The sequence below is a fragment of the Balaenoptera musculus genome, chromosome 21 (genome assembly GCF_009873245.2).
Source record: "Balaenoptera musculus isolate JJ_BM4_2016_0621 chromosome 21, mBalMus1.pri.v3, whole genome shotgun sequence".
Taxonomy (NCBI): domain Eukaryota; kingdom Metazoa; phylum Chordata; class Mammalia; order Artiodactyla; family Balaenopteridae; genus Balaenoptera; species Balaenoptera musculus.
Window position 1 is genome coordinate 32,727,296 of NC_045805.1, and position 19,516 is coordinate 32,746,811.

At 37.8% G+C, this 19,516-nt stretch overlaps 1 protein-coding gene across 5 annotated transcripts in view; it reads left to right on the forward strand.

The window, feature by feature from the left end:
- NSD3 (nuclear receptor binding SET domain protein 3) overlaps window positions 1-19,516 on the forward strand; it is a 104,411-nt gene continuing 84,895 nt past the window's right edge. For 4 of the 5 annotated variants that reach the window (XM_036838673.1, XM_036838675.1, XM_036838676.1 and 1 more), the window contains exon 1: window positions 1-108. The gene's annotated coding sequence lies outside the window, so the exon portion shown is untranslated. Of the gene's footprint in view, window positions 109-18,879; window positions 18,972-19,516 lie in introns of those variants that run through there. The other variant, XM_036838674.1, reaches the window with a different exon arrangement.

Here is a 19,516-nt window from a genome sequence, read left to right on the forward strand (position 1 = left end):
CCCCCGCGGCCCCGGCGGCTGCCTGCACCCCAGCCCTACTCCGGGCCTCCGTGTGTCTCCTGTGATCGTACTGACACGGCCGGGGGGTTAGAATGGAACAAAGTGAAGGTAAAGTGAATGCGTGTGTGTGTGTGTTTGTGTGCGCGCGCGCTGGAAGGAAGCGCTGAGGTGGGGACGGCGAGGAGGGGGCGACCTAGGGATGGGACCCGGGTAGGGAGAGAGACCTTAGCAGGGATGGGAGGACTAGCGGGTGGCCTGAAAGGGTTCGAGGGGAGTCTAGAAGGATGGAGCAAGGCGGGGGGTGTGGAGGGGATCGGGAGGTGGGGCAGGAGAGGTAGGATTGGGATGAGGGATGGAGTGGCGCTAAACTGGGAATTGGGAGTAGAGGTGGGATGGGGGCGGGGATAAAGATGGAACGGGGGAGGGGCAGGGGGAGAGGAGAAGAGTTAGGTTTGGAGATAAGAGACCTGGACGGACAGAGAAGTAGGCAGGTTTGGGGGTGGAGTATGCGAACTAGGAGAGTCTGGGGGAAGGAGAAAGAATTAGGTGGAGAGATGGGGCCTCAAGGGAGACACGAGGGAATGGAAGTGGAGGAAAAGGTGGATTAGGAAAAAGGGATGAGAAATGCTTGAGACAGGATGCAATAGGAAGATAGGAAATAGACTCAGGAACTGGGAGACCCAGGATTGGGCTCGGGAAGGAAATTAACTGAATGTTGAGAAGGATGAGAACTATGGACCAAGCGTCACAGAGTGGGAGGAAAAGAAGGGGAAGGGGGTTGTTAAAGTGTTAGGAAGGGAAAGCCTTTTGTTCCTATATTTGTGTGTATTCTGTGCCTTTTCTTTCAAGGCTAGATAATGGAGAAGCTAGTGGTTATGGTGTTGTGAAATGGGGAGGTGTGGGTTTTACTGCTTTGAGGTGCTTTGAGGGAGGAAGAGGTGTGTTCGTGTAATGGTAGCAAGACAGAGAGAGACATGGCCATAATTTGATGGTTCTGGTGAGGGAGTGAAGACTATTCCGATTTAAAGGGGGCAGGGGCCGCCATGTTTGCTGCCAGGCACTGCAGTGTAAATAAATTCCTTCTTCTCTCCGACATCAGTATGAATCTAGAAGGGGCCAGTTCAGATTGTTAACCCCCTTTCTTTCTATTCGTGAACTCTTCCCATACATCTTGGGGTCATTTAAAATTATTCATAACCACCAAAGGAGGTAGTAATGTTTTCCATCTTGTGTGTTTTGCTGCCCCCCCTTCCCCTTTTCCTTCTGGTTGCGAACAAGGCATGCTAATGAACTGCGGTGTAAAATTTAACCCCTTTAATAAAGTTAAAACTATATTTTTTACTAGCTGAAGGAGTCCTTACTACTCTTATTTCAAACATGATCATGAAAAGTCTTTTAAATATTGAAAATTCATTTGTTTCAGAAGCCTCAGAAGCAGTCAACATGTTTTCTGCAATTCTTTAAGTAAACAAGGAAATTGCCTCGGTTATTTTACTTGGGCTTGTGCTCTCGGCAAAGCACTGTGTGAGGGGAGAGGAGGGGTAGGAAGGTCTGCTGTGGTACATTATCTGCTCGCTGTAGTTTGCGTGTTGGAAAATTAGAAATGTGTGTATTTTAAAATGGTGCTTCTGATGGCTCTTGCTTATAGGTGATGGGTGTGTTAAGAAGTGTTTTCTTTTTTAAAATAAACTCTCTTCCATCCTTTCTCTTTGCTTTCATACAATTGCCCAGTACAATCTCCAAATGTCAGTTCAGCACAGTGCAATGATCTATGAAGCAGGCATGCAGAGCTCAGAGCGTCATTCAGGTGCCAGGATTTTTTGGTGGGAACTTCAGGTCACTCTCAGGAAAGCTACAGTAACTCTCAAATGTATTCAAGTGTATCTGCTTATGTGATTTGAAGTAGTTACTATTCTAAAGCTTTAAATACTAACAAACTTACAGTAGCTGAACTAAGTGGAGCCTATTTTATTTTCATATTGAAAAGGATTAAATGTGTGTGACCTTCTGTTTTTGTTTTATCATTGTAGTTGGGAGAATCCAAACTTTAATCCGTCATATTGGTATTGAAACTGTTCTCTAATACCAGGAAGGCCTGTTAAAATTGTAATATGATGGACTCAAACCAGTTGTGCTACATATTGGTTTAATCTGTCCTAACGCCTCATCCTTCCAAGTTGTTGTATAGAATTTTAGGATGTGTTCTTGGTCTGTTGGAAAAATTAAATTGAGTATTGTCAGAGTGTTACTTTGGGAGAGCACTTTTAGTATAGAGGTCAGATTTACAATTTATTTTGATTTGATAATATTCAGCCTGAATTTTTAAAAATCTTATGAGAAAAAGTTCCACTCAAAAAATCCATTCAGTATGCTTTTTTGGAATTTATTTTTATGGAGATTTCATTTTTATATCTCTCACTTGATTGACATGTTATTTGTAATTAATTTATGAATGAACCATCAGTGCCATAAATTTTTAGGAAAATGAGAAATTGTTGTATATTAAAATAAGAAAAGACTCTTGGAAACTTGAATTACTTTAAAAAAAAAAAGTTTATTCCTAGATATTCAGCATTTTGTAGAGATAAAGGTCCCCTGCCCAGCTGTCATGAGTATTCTGGCTCCTGGCTAGGTATCCACATGTAATGAAGAAGGCTACTCTAGTTAGTTGATACTTAATTAAAACCCAGACTGTGCTCTGATTACCATGTCCCTCATCAGCTCACCTGCTACCTGTGATAGCTTTTTTTTTTTTTTTAACTTTAAGTTAATAGATATGCCCTTTCTTATACTGATCAGATTGAATGAGTTTGGGGTAAAGGGAATTGGTTGCCTTTGAGATTGGTCATCCTTGAATGAATTGTCCAAGTCTTTAGTCAGTTGTCTGATTCTAAAAGACACTCCATTTCTGGAATTTATAATAATATTTATAATAAGCCTAGTAATGGCTACAATAGCTGTTGTCCTCTAACAGTGTGCTGTGCTAAATGTCTTATATGGATGATTTCCTTTCATCCTCCCAACAGTTGTGGGAGGGTTAGTACTGTTAACTCCTTTTTTACAGATGGAGAGATTGAGGTTAAACACCTTAATAACACACAGATGGTAAACAGCAAAGCCAGTATACGAACCCAGGTCTTTTCTAATTCTAAAACCTGATCAGCAGACCTTTACTTTTATTTTCTTGTAAAGATTCATAAAAATAACACACATTCATTATTTAAATTTTTTTGAAATATTAAGACTATAAGAGGTTTTAAAAAAAGTTAACACTCTGTTCTCCACTAACAGCCATTTTGAAGTTTCTTGGGTGTCCTCCTAGAAAATTTCTGTACATATGTACGTACATCTATCTTAAAACACATACAAAGTCTATCACGCTGTTTGCATTTTGCTTTTTTTGTTTTAGTAGGCTCCCTGGGACATCCTTTCAAACAAGCACATATGGAACTACCGCTTTCTTTTTTTTAAGGGTCATATAGTATTCCATTGTTTGAAATATTGATTAATATTAACATTAAGTTGTTAACAAGTATTTGCTATTACAAGTAATATAGCAGGTCCTGAATTAGGTCCCTAACAGCCTATTTAAATAGAAGAGATATAGTCCAACTACTTTATTTTACAAGAGAAATCACTGAGACCAGAGAAGTTAAGTCCAAGGCTTTGGTGAAAAACCTGTCACTTGACTCTTTGTACCACATCACATTACTTCATTATTGTGGAAGTATTTGTGCATTCTGTGAAAGCTCAAGGTGAGGGGGAATACTCAAGGTTAGGCATGGTTAGTATAATGAGCACAAGGGGATTAAGTTGCAGTGAGGTAAAGGCTCTTGCTTCTCTTTTTCCATATTTTGTTCACCATGTTGTACATATAACATTTATACAAAATAATTTTACATGCATAAGTGAGTCTTGTCCAGGTATCTTGAAGTTTGTATTTTGGGTAATGAAGTGGTTTTGGCAGAATTTTTCCTGTTCTAATAAAATTATCAATGAAATTAAAAAATAAGAGGTCTATCACGGTCCTGGAAAAGAACTTGGAAAGAATACCTAATTGAAAACAAGTTTTAAAAAAATCTTAGGCATCACTGATTATTTTTAATTATTTTTTACTATCAAGAAGAAAATTCGTAACCGTGGATACTTATTCATTGAATTCTTTTGAAACAAAAAGTCTGTTTTAGACACTTAAAAAAATTAAAATCATTAAAGCTTTAAAAAGGCTTAGAATTTGTTATCTATCCATAAAATCTATTTTGGTGCATTGCTGTTTTTAGTTTTAATTAAAAAAAAAAAAAGGAGTCTATTATTTTTTGAAAGAGCAACTAAGATGATTTATTCATGTGTTAGTAAACAACATGTCCAGCATTTGAGTTTTTAAATGAATGGTGAACTTTATTTCTGCAGGCTAATCTTTTAATAAATATAAATAAAGATAAATTTAAGAAACTGATTATACTACGACTACCTAACACATTTTTTAAATACTCAGAGGTTTTTCGTTTTGTTTTTATTGTTGACCTTACTAAATACTTAATAAGTACTTTTAAACACTTCTGTATTATGTTGTGCTAGTACAGGGTGGCATGAAAAGAAGGAAAAAGGCATATTTAAAATTTTGTGATTTAGAGAATGTTCAGTTTTTGCTAGATGGATGTGTTTTGCTACTTCTAAAGTACATCTGCTTATTGACAAAATTTTGCATTTGAAAAGCTCTTTGATTCTTGGCTTATTCTTAAATTTTAGGTGTGAATCTGTGTTATCATTGACTGATCTACAATGAGAACTCTTTTTTCTACTATGTTCCCTCTTTCATCTAGATTTAGAACTATATTGAGGAGAGAGTGAATAGGAAAATTTTAAAAATTTATATTCATATAGTTTCCATTTTAACCATATACATATATGAATATTATCTAATAATACTTTGTTTTACGTGATGTCTTCTGAGATGTTTGATAGAATTCCAGCACAATAACTTCTGTGTGTGTGAAGTTGGAAAGCACAAGAATTATTTAACTCAATTTAAATACGTAGGTATTTTAAATTTAAGAAATGTGTGGCTTCCTGGGATTTTGTGGGTAAAATAAAATTTCATTTATCAAATTGATTTGAGATTCAAAAGATTAGGAAGTCTCATGTGGAGGCTTGCCTACTGGCATTTTGGCTGTAGCCAAGATGGTATTGTGTTTAGTGAGTCTTGTGTTACTCACATCTCTCAGCTGTGGAGTCTTTTTTTTTTTTTTGCAATCTTTTTTTTAAAATTAATTTATTTATTTTTGACTGAGTTGGGTCTTCATTGCTGTGCGCGGGCTTTCTCTGGTTGTGGTGAGTGGGGGCTACTCTTCGCAGCACTGTGCGGGCTTCTCATTGCGGTGGCTTCTCTTGTTGCGGAGCACAGCCTCTAGGCATGTGGGCTTCAGTAGCGGCAGCGCGCAGGCTCAGTAGTTGTGGCACACGGGCTTAGTTGCTCCGCGGCATGTGGGATCTTCCCGGACCAGGGCTTGAACCCGTGTCCCCTGCATTGGCAGGCGGATTCTTAACCACTGCGCCACCAGGGAAGCCCAGCTGTGGAGTCTTAAAGCTGTACATAAAAAACAAACAAGCAAAGACTTTTAAAGTGCATTTTAAAGACTTTTGTAAAACATGACATATAAAGATAAAAGCATAAAACCTAAATGTACAGTATAAACAAATAATTAGAAAACGAACATCATGTAGTCACTACCCAGGTAATACGCCCTGTAAGAAAAGCTGCAGAGACAGTCTCATTGGTTTAAGTGGTATTGTCTTGGTTGGTAGTTGGACTTGAGGGATAACAGTGTGCTGAAAAGAAAGCTGAAAAATTAATAACCATGAGGAGTCAGCACAGGTAAAAACTGAATCGCCAGTTTTTATTTGTTGTTATCAAAAGGGTTATCTAGACAATTAAAAAAAGAAGTTTCCTAACATTTAGTGTAGTCGTTTAGTCATTTGAAATCTTGGTGCTTCACTAATGAATGTGAAACAAAAAATAATGCTGAATCCTACAAGAATCATGCCATGTTGCATAAAGCTGTTTCTTCAGAGTTCATCTCTGATGCAGTTTTTGGTAGGATTCAGTGACTACTGGTTTTAGATTTATGTGCAGACTCGAACAATGGCTTTTGCCTAGGAAATGTCAGATTTACCTGTATCAGTGATATCCTAACTTAAGTATCTTATTTACAAAAACTAGTTTGACTCTCTTGCTTTCACATTAATGTAACCATTAGAAAAAGTATTAACCTGAACAGTGGCAGTCTATGTTGACTCTTCCATCCTTGGTGCCTCTTGATTCTTACCTTGTCTGCATCTTGGCTAGGTGAACCAGATTTCTTTTTTTTTTTTTTTTTAAATTAATTAATTAATTAATTTATGGCTGTGTTGGGTCTTCGTTTCTGTGCAAGGGCCTTCTCTAGTTGTGGCAAGCGGGGGCCACTCTTCATCGCAGTGCGCGGGCCTCTCACTATCGCGGCCTCTCTTGTTGCGGAGCACAGGCTCCAGACGGGCAGGCTCAGTAATTGTGGCTCACGGGCCCAGTTGCTCTGCGGTATGTGGGATCCTCCCAGACCAGGGCTCGAACCCGTGTCCCCTGCATCGGCAGGCAGACTCTCAACCACTGCGCCACCAGGGAAGCCCCAGATTTCTTTTTTAACTGGAGAAACCTACTTTAATGTGCTTCCCTCACTTTCTAGAAATATTTTCTTATATGTATGGAAAGGTTAAATGTTGACTTTGGAGGATTGTGATAGCAGAAAAAAGTTGAATTTTTTTGAGTATTTTTTAAAAATTTATTATTTATTTGTTCATTTTTGGCTGCGTTGGGACTTTGTTGCTGCGCGCGGGCTTTCTCTAGTTGTGGCGAGCGGGGACTACTCTTCGTTGCGGTGCACGGGCTTCTCATTGCGGTGGCTTCTCTTGTTGCGGAGCATGGGCTCTAGGCGCGCGGGCTTCAGTAGTTGTGGTGCACGGCCTCAGTAGTTGTGGCTCGCAGGCTCTAGAGCGCAGGCTCAGTAGTTGTGACGCACGGGCTTAGTTGCTCCGCGGCATGTGGGATCTTCCCGGACCAGGGCTCGAACCCGTGTCCCCTGCATTGGCAGGCGGATTCTTAACCACCACGCCACCAGGGAAGTCCCAAAGTTGAATTTTTTTTCCCCTCTGACTACCTGATGAATACAGACTATTTGCATAAAACTCTGCAACGTGGACTTTAAGAAGGACATTTTTATAACACATCTGCATACATAAATTAAAGCCTTTATTTGGCTATTATAATTTTGTTACTTTAAGCTGTCTGTGTTTTTCTTGATCTCTGCCGGATCCAAATACATTGCAGTATGGTATTTCATATTTGATTGTGGTGAGAAACTTAATGCTATGCTTCACCTAAAATTCCAATAGAATGTTGTTCTTTTTTATTCTGGGTGAAGGTTAAATACATCCCTTGCTATTTTTTCCTCCTGCAAGGATGAGAAATAATTATTTTAAATCTTGAAATGACTGTATATGTTGAGTTTTCCTAGATGTGGAAACACACATAATTTGATGTAATAGTTTTTTAAACCTAAAGTAGGTAATTTGGCTTTGTATATGAAGTAAGGTTAATATACTTTTGGTCATCTCATGCTTTCTGTTTTGTTATCACCTGTACAATTTAGCCTTGATCATTAGAATTTATTGTATTGTGTCATAGAATTAGGGTGTTGAGGTTAAGGTCTTAATTAAGGTATTACATCCATATGCATATAGATCCACACACAGTACCCCTAAGAAATGCTGATAGCCCTATTAGGTTTTTTTTTTTATAGAATCTTTTTTTAAAATTTAATTTATTTTTATACAGCAGGTTCTTACTAGTTATCTATTTCATACATATTAGTGTATACATGTCATTCCCAATCTCCCAGTTCATCCCACCACCACCACTACCCCCAGCCCTATTAGTTTTTAATTTTTAATGGAAAATTTGTACTTTCCAAAGTGGCTGGTAGTTTTAAAATAACATTTATTATGTTTAAGTTATGAAAGGGTTGTTTATTGTAGAGAAATTGAAAACCAGTGAGATATAAAGAAGATTAAAATCACCTGAAATCCTACCAACTGGAAACAACTACAATTAACATTTCGTTCTGTATCTTTCCAGTGTTTTTCTTATGCATACCTGTATTTTTTTTTTTTTTTTACAAATTGGAATAGTGTATAATATTATTTTATAACCTGCTTTATTGTGAAATAAATTTTTTTGAGAATGTGATTTTTTAAACTGATATATAATTTCATTGTATGGTTGTGCCATATCTATTTACCATTATTCTGTTGATAGCATTTTAGGCAGTTTGCAATTTTTAGATAAAATTTGATGAACATTCTTACATATTTAAAAAATTGTATGACTGTGATGATCTGATTACAATAAATTCCTAAGAGTAGAATTACTTAACAGGTCTGAACATTACAAAAGTTTTTGACACATATTTCCATTATTTTCTCCAGAAAGGTTTTTTTTTTAATAACAGTTCCGTTGAGGAATAATTCACATACCATTACAAGTTACCCATTTAAAATGTACAATGCAGTGGTTTTTAGTATATTCATAGAACTGTGCACCATCACCATAGTCGATTTTAGAACATTTCCAGCAAGGTTTGAACCAATTTAAACTCCTAGTAATATCAGAAAGGCTTTGTTTTTAAAAACTGCATTTATTTGTGGTTTTTAAAGTGTAGTATAGGTATACAAGAACGCAGCAGCTTGTGTGATACATTTTTTCTTTATAATTCCTATCACTTATTTTGAAAAATTTTATTTCCAGCCTTATTGCGTTGTAATTGATGATATATACTTTATATCAATTTATGGAGTGAGATTTTAAAAGTCATCTATGAAAACAAGATGCTCATATTCCTGTGTTAAGAAAACATGACATAAAGTTTAAGCTTATAAAACAAAGTATGTGGTAGAGTTTTTGAATTATAAAATCATCTTTCCGTTCAGTCATGATGCCTTTATTGAGAAAGCATTGTATGTGGTTTAAAATACCTTTCTTTTCATTCAAATTTTATTCAGAAACACCTTATTTTAGGAAATGTCTATGGAAAGTATGCTATACCTATATAGTTAACTATAGCAAACTTATTGTATAAAATGTATGGCTTTCTTTTTATTGAGAGGTTTGCTTTGCTCTAACTGACCTTCACCCTGAAAGTTGTTCTGTTTGCTTTAAGCCATTTAACAAAACTTTTTTTTTTTTTTTTTTTAAACTCAATGGGCAGTGGAGTGTAGGGCAAGTGTCAGGGAGACCCGAGTTCTTATTCCCGCCGTACCTCTACCACTGGGGCTCGGTGTTCTTATCTCTGAAGTGGAGATGAAAATGACTACTTTTTGCAATTATAGGGATCTAAACTAGAAGTGCTAGAGTGTGCCTAGAACTGGACCAGGCATGTAGCCGATAATAAATGACTTTTTAAAAATATAAGAATAATAGCATATGCAAAATGAGCTAGTCTTTAGTCGAATGTTTCATCGATGAAGATGTGAGCTCAGTTGGCCTAAACTCACTTTTATAGAAGTTAAAAGCTGAATGTTAGTTAGTGCTTGAGCAGAATCTCTGCATGGGTTATATGGGTGTTTCTCAGTTGGTAAAGAGAATTCATGCTGTTACAAGTAGGAACATGAAGTTAACTTTCCAGTCCAAATTTACTTCCACTGTTGTTATTACAAAAGCATGATGGCTTATAGCTTCACCAACGCTTCATGTTCTGATTAAGCAAATAGGTGATAATGTAAAATTTGAATATATGGTATGAAGTTCCTTATGTTCTTTTATTGTTTATTTTAAAAATGAAATGTTGAATATAATTGAACCTAAAATACTAAAGTGATAAACCTGATGAACCAAAAAAAAAAAAAAAGAAAAGAGAAGAAAAACCCCTGGCCTTTATAGGAAAAATAAACTTAGTAAATTATCATTTTAGATATTATGATAAATTAATTGCTTAGTACTTTAAAAACTACATTATCATTTCTGTGATACCTTGCCTTGATATGGTAAAAGAAAGTAAAATTTGAACAATCTCACACCTGTTTTCTGTAATTTAAAAATTTGTTAGGGAAAGAGGAAGGAAAATATGTGGATGAACTTGTTAGTTTACTAGATTTCATAGTGAATGGAACAAGATGACTGATATAAGTTACTTAGTTTGTCATAAATTTCACTGTGAGCCAGTCCCTTGATGTAAGGGACTGGAAAATAATTTAATGTGAATTTTCTTCCAGTCATAATACCATGTCTGTTGTTGCCAGGTGTGGTCAAGAACAAAGTGAAGACTTCGAGGTTAAACCAAATAGATAAGGGAAATTGTGTGTTTTATTAGTAAGTTTTGTATTGGTACAAGGCAGTTCAATAAGTAATGTGGTTTAGTCAGGAAAAAAAAGAACTACAAAGCAACCTAAAATGTTGTGTAACAATAGAATCATAGTCAAGTGAAAATTGTGTGACTGTATTTAGTGACAGGGGGTTTTTTGGTATTTAATTGTGTTTCATTTCACATAGGTCACTCCCTTACACAGGATATTTTCATGTCCTTGACCATCATCTTTCTCTTAACACAATTTTAGTGGAAAATTATTAAGTGAAAATTTCAGAATATATTTGGGGTGATGGTACTAGAGTTAAACAGATTATGGAGTAGTACCGTTATGTTTTAAAAATAGTATTACTCTATTACTAGTGGTATAAACTAAGGAAAATTAAAAATAAAAATGATAAGAAAAGGTGCTACTTCTCTAATACACCTTGATTACTTAGAGAATTATTTATTTATTTATTTATTTATTTATTTATTTATTTATTTATTTAGGCTGTGTTGGGTCTTCGTTTCTGTGTGAGGGCTTTCCCCAGCTGCGGCGAGCGGGGGCCACTCTTCATCGCGGTGCGCGGGCCTCTCACCATCGCGGCCTCTCTCGCTGCGGAGCACAGGCTCCAGACGCGCAGGCTCAGCAATTGTGGCTCACGGGCCCAGTTGCTCCGCGGCATGTGGGATCCTCCCAGACCAGGGCTCGAACCCGTGTCCCCTGCATTGGCAGGCAGATTCTCAACCACTGCGCCACCAGGGAAGCCCCACTTAGAGAATTTTGTAGAAAGAAATATGGTGGTCATGCTTTACCCCCTAAAATCTTATTTATGTAAATAGGTGTTGGTTGTGAGTTTCATATAATTGTTTGCTATTGCAAATAACGAACATCTTTAAATAATGTTAATAGGGTAGGTAAGACATTAAAGTTAATTTTTAAAATCACATATGTTCTTGTCAGAATGCAAATCCAACCCCTACATTTATGTATTGGTGACTAGGAGGAATCACAGCTCATTTTCCCATTGTTTGGGGTCATTTCAGGTGATCGGATCACCTGATTTAACCTCTATTATGGGCTATAAACAGAAGCCCAAATATGTCGTATCTCTTCAGAGAGGTAGACTCACAGCTAAAACTCAAGACTCATGACTGCAACACCAATGTCAGAGCACATTTTTCCTTGTCCCCGATTTATCTTACTCTTATTTTATTCTTGCGTACGTGTGTCTGCTAAATTTCCTCATATGTGATTTCTGTCTAGTTATACGGTACTATTCACCAATTTCTTTAAAAAATTTATAATTAACCTGATTTTTGTAAGCTTTTTTAGGATGTTTTTGTTTGGGTCAAATTTGAGAAATGATTTACATCAGCACTGACCAATAGAATTTTCTGCAGTGATGGAAATACCCTGTGTCTCTGCTGTCCTGTATGGTAGCCACCCACCATGTGTGGATATTTTTTCTTTCTTTTTTTTTTTTTTAATTTATTTATTTTAATTTATTTATTTTTGGCTGTTGTTGGGTCTTTGTTGCTGCATGCGAGCTTCTCATTGTGGTGGCCTCTCTTGCTGCAGTGCACAGGCTCCAGGCGTACGGGTTCAGCAGTTGTGGCTCACGGGCTCAGCCGCTCCGTGGCATGTGGGATCTTCCCGGACCAGGGATCGAACCCGTGTCCCCTGCACTGGCAGGCGGACTCCCAACCACTGAGCCACCAGGGAAGCCACATGTGTGGATTTTGAACACTTGAAATGTGGCTAGTGTACTTGAGAACTGAATTTTTAATTTTATTTAATTTTAATTTGTTTACAATTCAGTAACCACGTGTGATTAGCACAGATTTAGATATTCTTAGTGAAGGAAAAGAATTTAAGTCGAAGTGGACATTTTCACATTCTTTGCTCTCGTGATTACTTTTTTTGTGTGTTTTTTTGGGGTTGGGACTTTAAAATCTCATTTTTCCAAATGCTTACTCTCTTAGATAATGAATAAATCCATTCACAGGAAACAACTTAGTAATAGTTATTTGATTATTATTTTAAAATATACAAATTTTAAATATTTTTAAAATTAAAAAATTTTTAAAAATTTTAAAATATAAAAGTATTTTTAAAAACTCTTTTAATCAATGCAGTTATTAACAGACTATGTACTGCTGACCAACAAAATGATTTCATTTCAGTAGTATTTTAGAGTAGTTATGGTTAAATAATATGGAAATCTTAAACTTTTTATAGTACTTGGAATACTTGACTATCATTTAAATCTTTTTACTATAACCTCAGAAGCCTCTGAAACAAAGAGAACTTGAAAGGAAATAAAAGATATGTCTGATGATCACCTCTTCACGTGTCTTCCTCTAATCTTTCTATATGATTAGTTCCTGGTTTGGATTCCATTAGTCCTTTTTATAACAATCCAGACCCCCAGTCACTGTGTCCTATTACCCTGTTTTATAGTAGTTTATCATTTTCTGAAATTTTCATGTTTATTTAAGCTCTATGAGATCAGAATCATATTTCCTTTGATTTCCCAGGATCTAGAATAGGGCCTGGTACATAGTTGGTGTTCAGTAATGAACCGTGTCACAAACAAAACAAAAAAAGGACTTTGTGAGGAATTAGATATATATCTGGAATAACAAACCACTTAGAGTCTCGGAATAGGCAAGGTGAGGCCCGGCTTTTGATTATTTTGGTGGTGTTGATATGCGTAATTTACGGCGATTAGTTTAGAATGAGTCTGTATAGAAACATTTCTGTGGGAACTCTTACTTTAAACAGACAAACTTTTGTCCAGGCATGCACATATGTACTAAATAAATCCTCTCCACGTAAAACATCATAGAGTTGGGGCCTCCCTGATGGCGCAGTGGTTAAGAATCCGCCTGCCAAGGCAGGGGACACGGGTTCGAGCCCTGGTCCGGGAAGATCCCACATGCCGCAGAGCAACTAAGCCCGTGCGCCACAACTACTGAGCCTGCGCTCTAGATCCCGCGAGCCACAACTGCTGAGCCCACGTGCCACAACTACCAAAGCCCACATGACTAGAGCCCGTGTTCTGCAACAAGAGAAGCCACCGCAATGAGAAGCCCGCGCACCGCAACGAAGAGTAGCCCCCACTTGCCACAACTAGAGAAAGCCCGCACGCAGCAACGAAGAGCCAACGCAGCCAAAAATAAATAAATAAATTTATTAAAAAAAATCATAGGGCTTCCCTGGTGGCGCAGTGGTTGAGAATCTGCCTGCCAATGCAGGGCACACGGGTTCGAGCCCTGGTCTGGGAAGATCCCACATGCCACGGAGCAACTAGGCCCGTGAGCCACAATTACTGAGCCTGCGCGTCTGGAGCCTGTGCCCCGCAATGGGAAGGGGCCGCGATGGTGAGAGGCCCGCGCACCGCGATGAAGAGTGGCCCCCGCTTGCCACAACTAGAGAAAGCCCTCGCAGAGAAACGAAGACCCAACACAGCCAAAAATAAATAAATAAACAAAGTAAACAATGCCTTAAAAAAAAAAAATTCTTTAAAAAAAAAAAAATCATAGAGTTGACAAAATGGAAAAACAAGTGAGAAAATATTTCCATCGTCAGTTTTTGAGTATTCAGCCTCATTTCATAACCTTTTAGAGATTAAGGGATTTACTCGAAGTCATTTATTTGTATGCCGTTGGTCAGAACAGAGAGAACTGCCAAATCCTAGTTTTCCAGTGTGTTGTTTTGACTTATCATCTATGAATGGACATCACTGTGTAGCAGACATAGGCACTTTACCTGATAAAAGCGGTATTTAACTGATAGTGGTTTGAGTTATCTGTGAGTAGTCAGAGATCAAATGTTCTCATGCAGTAAATTAGGTCATTTAATTTCTCATCTTTAAATGCCAACATGATAAGTGTGGAAAGGGTTTTATTTTTACTCATCTATTCCTATACATAGTCTTAAATAGTTAATGTTTTGAGATATGAATCAGTCTTTTTATTTAGGGAACTTATACATTATTCACCTTTACAAAATAAACTTCCAGTTAGAGGTTATTCATTATAAAAATTGTTGGCTCAGTAGCGTTCTTTGGGATGGCTGCAAGGGGCTTTTCTTTATTAACTGTGGCTATTATATGTTTAAATTAACAGACTTTAAAAAAATGGTTCTTAACCATAGTGCTGTCTTTACTACTGCGAGTTTTCTCCACACGCACCATGTATTTTTGTGAAAATCAGCCACAGAATCCAGTGTGGCCCAGAGATTTTAGCTGTCAGAAATGGAAAGATACAGTAAGTATTTGAGTGACAAAAGGACCCATGACGTTATTGTGTCATGCATGGTGGTGGCTTTGCTGCCACATCACTGTTTGTATCACATCTCCAACTAGAATGAAAGTTAACTCCAGAGCACAGAAAGCAGGAGTGACTGCCAACAAAACAGGAAGAAATCGCGTCCTTCTCTTCTGCAGCGTAAAAGGTGACAGCAGCGTCCTCTGAGCAATTGCAGGCTGATGGCTTTCCTGGCTGTCCAGGGACATGTTGTAGGCCACATTAGCATATTTGTAGCCCTAGATAGGACTATTCATGTTGTCATGGGGTAAGACCTTTAAAAGTGCTCTTTCTGTTTCACGTTCCCCACATCTTAGGTTAAGGAATCTAAGGGAATTCTCTTTCCTGTCCTAGGTTCTATAGGGATGTTACTAGAACTAATGAAAACAAGGGAGTGTTTAGAAATGCTGTCAGAGAAGACTCTGTATTAGTTTCCTTTTGCCTCTCTAACAAATGATGTCAAACTTAATGGCTTAAACACAGCAAAATTTAAAACAATACAAATTTATTATCTTATAGTTCTGGATGTTATAAGGCCAACATGGGTCTCTCTGGGCTAAGATCTAAGTATGAGCAGGGCTGCATTCCTTCTGGAGGTTCTCGAGGAGAATCTGTTCCCTGTCTTTTCCACCTTCTGTAGGTGCCTGCGTTCCCTGGCTTACGGTCCCCTTTCTCTTATATTCAAAGCCAGTGCAGAGCATCTTCAGATCTCTCTCTCTGACTCTTCTCCATCCCTTTTTCTCTTGTAAGTATCCTAGTGATTATACTGGGCCCACCTGGATAATCCAGGATAATCTCTCCATTGTAAGATCCTTGACTTAATCACATCTGCAAAGTCCCTTTTGCCACATCAGGTAACATGTTCACGGGTTCTAGGGATTAGGATGTGGGTATTTGGTGGGGGGTCATTATTCTGTCTATCACAGCCTCTATACAGGTTGAAGATGCTGGCTTTGTTAATAGTAGGGATGTTTTTTGAAGCAGTAATGGTTGCCTTTCTGAATTAATACAGACATGACAGAAAAGTGGTTCAGTGGTCAGTGACAGTGTAGCATGTGGTAAAGGGTGCAGGTCATGAAGCAAGACTGCCTGGATTTGACTCCTGGCTCTACCCCTTACTTTATGTGTGACCTTGGACCGGCCACCTAACCTGTCTGTCTTTCAGTTTCCTCATCTGTAAAATGGAGATACTAGTATCCATCCTGCAGGAGTTTTCTGAAGATTAAATGAGATAATACTTGTAAAGCACTTGGAACATCACATTGTCAGTCCTCAGTAAATCATATTATTTTACTTGAAGCATGTTTAAAGTATTTTTTGTTTGAAATTTTAGAGAGATTCTTATACAGATTAAAATCTGGATCTATTCTGAGTTGTTGCAGGTTTTTTTGTTTAACCTTTTGAATACTCAGAAATATGGCATATTCAGGAAAACATCTGTGTGTATTAGTCATTGAAAAATAGAATAGAAGCCGAATAAATATGAGCATTTTCTTGATTTATAATTAATGAGTTGTATTTTTCCTTTTGAAGAGACATATTAACATTTTTATATGTTCATTATAGAATCTACAGAGAAGCAAAAGGCAAAGCAAAAGAGAACAGACTATAGTAAGCATTTCCATTTTGGTGACCATCCTTTTAGGGCAGTAGTTCTCAACCCTAGGGCGATTTTGCCCTCCAGGGGACATTTGGCAATGTCTAGAGACATCTTTTATTATTACTGGCAGGTGGTACTACTGGCATCTAGTGCGTAGAGGCCAGGATGCTGCTAAACATCTTGAATGCTCATGACAGCCCTCCTCAACAAGTGCTAGTAGTGCCAGGGTTGAAAAACGTTGTTTCAGAGTGCGAACTCATTGATAAGTGTGTTGCCTTCTTAGTCTGATTCTCAGTCATATATTTGAGTTTTGGATCACTTCTTGATCAGTGGGTTATGTAAAGTCCAGATACTAAAAACCAAATTTGATTTGGTAACTCATATCTGGCTCTTGGGAAATGTTAGTAATTTTAGAGATTAGTATAACACAGAGATTTGATGAGGTCCACACTAAAATTATCTGCGTAATTTTAGATTATGGAGTTGAAGTCCTGTTACAACATAGACTAATGCTGTGATTTGGGGCTGTACTTTTGACTGTAGTTTGATAGCCAAAACACATTTTCTTCTGTCTTCATTACTTGGATGGAAATGAACATTCAGTAACATAGCAGTTCTAATTTCCACTTGTCTTTTCTGCCATTCCTATATTCATTTAACAGCCTTTTTCATTCCCTTATGGTACTGGGGGATTAGGGTTACAGCAGTGAGCAAAACATAAAAGTACCCAGTACCTTCGCTAGAAGTGAAGTAGTTTTGTTTTGTTGGTTGGTTGGTTTTTCCATGATCAAAGAAGACACGCTACCCTTTGCTTTGGAAATTAAAGATAAATATGAACTTCAGAAATCTGAACACATTTGGCAATTCTCTGAACGCTGAAGTTACTCAAAGTTGCCTCAAATACAGGTTGGCATTCTAATATAAACTGATTTTGTGTTTAGTACAGGTTTTGTATTAGGCTATAAATGATTCAAAAAAGGGAAGTCATTTTATTAGAAACTCATTAGAGTTTTATATTCTTCTTATCATGTGTTATGCTCAACAGTGATAATGTTGTGACAGTTTCTCTTAATCCCATTAGTAGTGATTGCAGTTTTTATACACTGAGCAAAAGACAAAGCTTCATTTCATAATATAACTACTGTTTTGGAAAATATGAACCCTAATATGTTAATAGTTTAAATGTGTTGTTTTTTTTTTTTTTGGCCACACCCTGCAGCATGTGGGACCTTAATTCTCTGACCAGGGATCGAACCCATGCCCCCTGCATTGGAAGGCGGAGTCTTAACCACTGAACCACTAGGGAAGTCCCTATGTTAATAGTTTATGTATGCCTGTAGAATTATTAGATTCATGGTAGTGAGCTTCGAATTAAATATGGTTATGTAAATACATTTCTTGTCAGCCAGTGACTCTTTTTTTGTGATGTGTTTATACTCTGAATTTCCAGCACTTAATAAAATATCTTCTACTCTAATTCTGATGAAAAGGTTACTTGATAAAATATAGTAAGGTTACATACTAAACTTTTGAAAAAGTTTAAAAATAATAGGGGGAAATTTCATTTTGTTCTGTTTCCTCTTAGTGACCTGATTACCTGCTGCTTGTTTGGTTTTGTGCAGCTACTTTCCAGCTTTATTCATGATCTTTTCAGGAGGGAAAAAGTAAATCTGTACGGTCAGTTCTAAATGCATGCTGCTAACAAACACCTGTGGTATTTCAGTAATACTAGTTACTTAACAATTATGAGCTCATAGTAAAATACTCACATTGTTAATCTAATCCTGTGGCTCCTTACTGCAGTACTCCTTTCTGTTTGTGATCAGTCTGTTTATTGATGACGTGCTAGCCACTGTAGTCGGCCGGGTTTCAGAGATGAAGCAGTCCCATGTCCTCATCGTAAACTTCCAGTCTTGCCATATTCTCTGGCATGTAAGTTGTTTTTATATCCCTGAATTATGTAGTGTGCTTTCATCAAATTCTTGTAATTTGGTTTTGCAACATATCAAGAAATATATAATCTAGATCATTTAGAAGATGTGAAACTAAGAAGCCAAGGAAGTTCTTAACCATTTTAGGTGATGGTTAATATAGGTCTTTGTAAAGGAGTTCCCCTCCCTTCCACAGGTTAGGACTTTTTGTTTCCTATACTTGGAAATGTCTCAGGTCCCCTGCATCCTCTCTCTTTCCCACATCCCCCAGCTCCTCAACCTTGGATGTTTTCCTCTGTCATCCAGGGCACTTGTCCCTTCTGTCCGCAGGGACTCTGTCTTGCTCATCTTTTATCTCTAGTACTTAGGACCAAACATAATACAGGCACTCGATAATGAAATGAATAAATGCGTATTACTGAGCCTCATCTCCAGCACGTTCCCTTTATTGCTTTTCTCTCTCCGGTAATAATGCAACTGTATAATTCCAGGAACCACGTCTGAATTTTCATCTCTGCAACTTTAGTGCTTAGTGCGATGTCTGGCAGGTAGTAGGTGCTCAATAAATATGTGCTTTATTAGAGGAGCCTGTATAGGTTGGGGTGGGGACAACCTGGCTGTAACGTTTGGTCTCCTTCCCATTGTAGTAGCAGCAGAATGGGAAGGAAGGAGGAGCTGGCATGAACCTCCGCCCAACATTGTCTCAGCCTACAGAGGGCAATTAACAGACAGCTGCTGGTATCCAGAATGGATGTAATCAAGTATTTTATTCTTATTTCTTACACAGATGTTTTGAGATCATGTTCGCTTACACACACACACACCCTTCATTTAGGTCAGGATGGTCCTCTGTGATATGTTAGTGCTATGGTAGAGTATAGGTAGGATGCTATCAGGGGCTTCAGAGGGTGGGTGAGGGGTGGTCTGGGAAAGCTTCTTGGAGTATTTTAACACATCTGTACAAAAGCTAAGTGGTTGATGAGAGAGGAAATGATAGAATGGTGGAAGGCAAAGTGGGAAAGCAGAAGCAGGAGGAGGGGAGGCTGGACAGGTAGGCAGGGGCCAAATCAACAGAGACCTTTTGCTTTGAGGAGTTTATCCTAAGGCATGGAGAGCCATGGGATGTTATTAAATTTGGGGGTGGCGGGGTTGGGGGAAACGGTTGTTTTCTTTTGAAGAACTGTCAATGCTAGAGAGGGTAGATTGGAGGTGGACAACTTTGAAAGCAGGAAGAACAGTTTGAAGTTGTTACTCTAATTCAGATGAGACATGATAAGGCACAGCCAATGAACATAGCA